This window comes from Schistocerca piceifrons, chromosome 3 (assembly GCF_021461385.2).
Source record: "Schistocerca piceifrons isolate TAMUIC-IGC-003096 chromosome 3, iqSchPice1.1, whole genome shotgun sequence".
Lineage (NCBI taxonomy): Eukaryota > Metazoa > Arthropoda > Insecta > Orthoptera > Acrididae > Schistocerca > Schistocerca piceifrons.
Window position 1 is genome coordinate 177,401,161 of NC_060140.1, and position 2,937 is coordinate 177,404,097.

Below are 2,937 nucleotides of genomic sequence, written 5' to 3' on the forward strand. Positions count from 1 at the left end.
TCCAGGCGCTACAGTACGGGACGACCACAGTGCACAACACCACAAGAAGACCGATAACCCACCATCACTGCCCGCAGACGGCCTCGGAGCACTGCAGGTAGCCTTGCTCGGGACCTTACCACAGCCACTGGAACAGTTGTCTCCAGACACACAGTCTACAGACGACTGAAAAGACGTGGTTTATTCGCCCGGAGACCTGCAAGGTGCATTCCATTGACACCTGGCCACAGGAGAGCCCGTAAAGCCTGGTGTCAAGAGCACAGTACATGGTCACTGGAACAGTGGTCCCAAGTTATACTCATGGACGAGTCGAGGTATAGTCTGAACAGTGATTCTCACTGGGTTTTCATCTGGCATAAACCAGAAACCAAATACCAACCCCTTAATGTCCTTGAAAGGGACCTGTATAGATGTCGTGGTTTGATGGTGTGGGGTGGGATTATGACTGGTGCACATACACCCCTGCATGTCTTTGACAGAGGAACTGTAACAGGTCAGGTGTATCGGGGCGTCATTTTGTACCCCTTTTCAGGGGTGCAGTGGTTCCCACCTTCGTCCTGATGGATGATAAGGCACGGTCCCACCGAGCTGCCATTGTGGAGGAGTACTTTGAAACAGAAGATATCAGGCGACTGGAGTGGCCTGCCTGTTCTCCAGATCTAAACCCCATCGAGCACGTCTGGGAAGCTCTCGGTCGACGTATTGCTGCACGTCTTCAAACCCCTACGACACTTCAGAGGCTCCGACAGGCACTGATGCAAGAATGGGAGGCTATACCCCAGCAGTTGCTCGACCACCGATCCAGAGTATACCAATCCGTTGTGCGTCCTGTGTACGTGTGCATGGTGGTCATATCCCATATTGATTTCTGGGTACATTCGCAGGAAGCAGTGGCGTTTTGTAGCACATGTGTTTCGAGACGGTTTTCCCAACTTATCACCAATACCGTGGACTTACAGATCTGTGTCGTTTGTGTTCCCTATGTGCCTATGCTATTAGCGTCAGTTTTGTGTAGTGCCACGTTGTGTTGCACCACATTTTGCAATTATCCTTAATTTATGAGCATGAGTGTACTTTTCGAGGAACACTGTTAAGAAAATTTATAGGAAGGGCATTTGAAGCTGACTGCAGAACCATTCTACTGCCGCCAACATACATTTCGCGTAAGGACCACAAAGATAAGAGAAACCAGGGTTCGTACGGTGGCATGTGGATAGTCGCTTTTTCTTCGCTCTGTTTGCGAATGGAACAGGAAAGGTTCAAAAAATGTTCAAATGTGTGTGACAACTTATGGGACTTAACTGCTAACGTCATCAGTCCCTAAGCTTACACACTACTTAACCTAAACAATCTAAAGGACAAACACACACACCCATGCCCGAGGGAGGACTCGAACCTCCGCCGGGATCAGCCGCAGAGTCCATGACTGTAGCGCCTTAGACCGCTCGGATAATCCCGCGCGGCGAACAGGAAAGGAAATGACTAGTAGTGAGTACAACGTACACTTCACGACGCACCATACGATGGTTTGCGGAGTATCTGTGTGAATGCAGAGAGAAAATTTTCAGTAGATAAAAACAAATTGCTGTTTGCGTATTATTAGACGGCATGTGGAGTGAATGGCGACGGCCTTGCCGCAGTGGATACACCGGTCCCCGTCAGATCACCGAAGTTAAGCGCTGTCGGGCGTGGCCGGCACTTGGATGGGTGACCATCCGGGCTGCCACGCGCTGTTGTCATTTTTCGGGGTGCACTCAGCCTCGTGATGCCAATTGAGGAGCTACTCGACCGAATAGTAGCGGCTCCGGTCAAAGAAAACCATCGTAACGACCGGGAGAGAGGTGTGCTGACCACACGCCCCTCCTATCCGCATCCTCAGTGAGGATGACACGGCGGTCGGATGGTCCCGATGGACTACTTGTGGCCTGAAGACGGAGTGCTTATGTGGAGTGAATGGGAGATAAACGTGACGTTTCTTTAGGGATGCCTCCAGCTGAAACCACTCATTGATGATTAGATCCAGTAGAGGTACCAGTTTGTGGGGATAATGATTGCTACATTTCACCAGCTTTTCCGAGAGATCCAGGTTTGAGATTGGCTGACTCAGTGAATTAATAATTGGCAACCAATGCTGTACAATCGCAATAAGATCATGGGATGTTCAGTTGACTCTTTTACTAGAACATGTTACATGTTTCGGGATTACACCCATCTTCAGACATTACGAACTTCAACTCCTTCCTGACCAAGTTGTCAAGGGTGTACGCCTGGTTGGTTAAGAAGGATTTGAAGTTTGTGATGTCTGAAGATGGGTGTAATCCCGAAACGCGTAACATGTTGTAATAAGAGTCAATTGAAAATCTCATGACTTTATTGCGATTGTACAGCATTGGTTGCCAATTATTATCATAAAAATGATCGCAGGCCTCAGGCGGGATTTTATGTCCTGTATATCATGATTCAGCGTGCAAGTGAAGGTGTGATACGGTGCCTGATTGTTGAACGAGGAACTTAGACCTCCAACCCTGTGAATACAGCTGTTATAATTTTGAAAGACGGGCGCATCCACACCACATTCATCACGTAGGCGTAGTAGAAATGGAAACACTTGGCCACTCAGAATGCTGCTGTTGTTCTGGGCGCGCAGTCCGGAACCGCGCGACTGCTACGGTCGCAGGTTCGAGTCCTGCCTCGGGCATGGATGTGTGTGGTGTTCTTAGGTTCGTTAGGTTTAAGTAGTTCTAAGTTCTAGGGGACTGATGACCACAGATGTTGAGTCCCATAGTGCTCAGAGCCATTTTTTTGCTGCTGTTGAAATAAACATGGTTCATGTTCACCGTAACCTGACTGATTGGACATAGCTCATAACAGAACTGCCTCCAGTCTGATCTGTATCCTGCCACATTGAGCTATCAATTCATCTGACGCCTTACATGG

The 2,937-nt window shown here is 48.8% G+C and overlaps 1 pseudogene; it reads left to right on the forward strand.

Annotated features, from left to right (window-relative positions):
* Positions 1-1,621: 1,621 nt before the first annotated feature.
* On the forward strand, positions 1,622-1,739 carry LOC124790617 (annotated as a pseudogene).
* Positions 1,740-2,937: the final 1,198 nt, after the last annotated feature.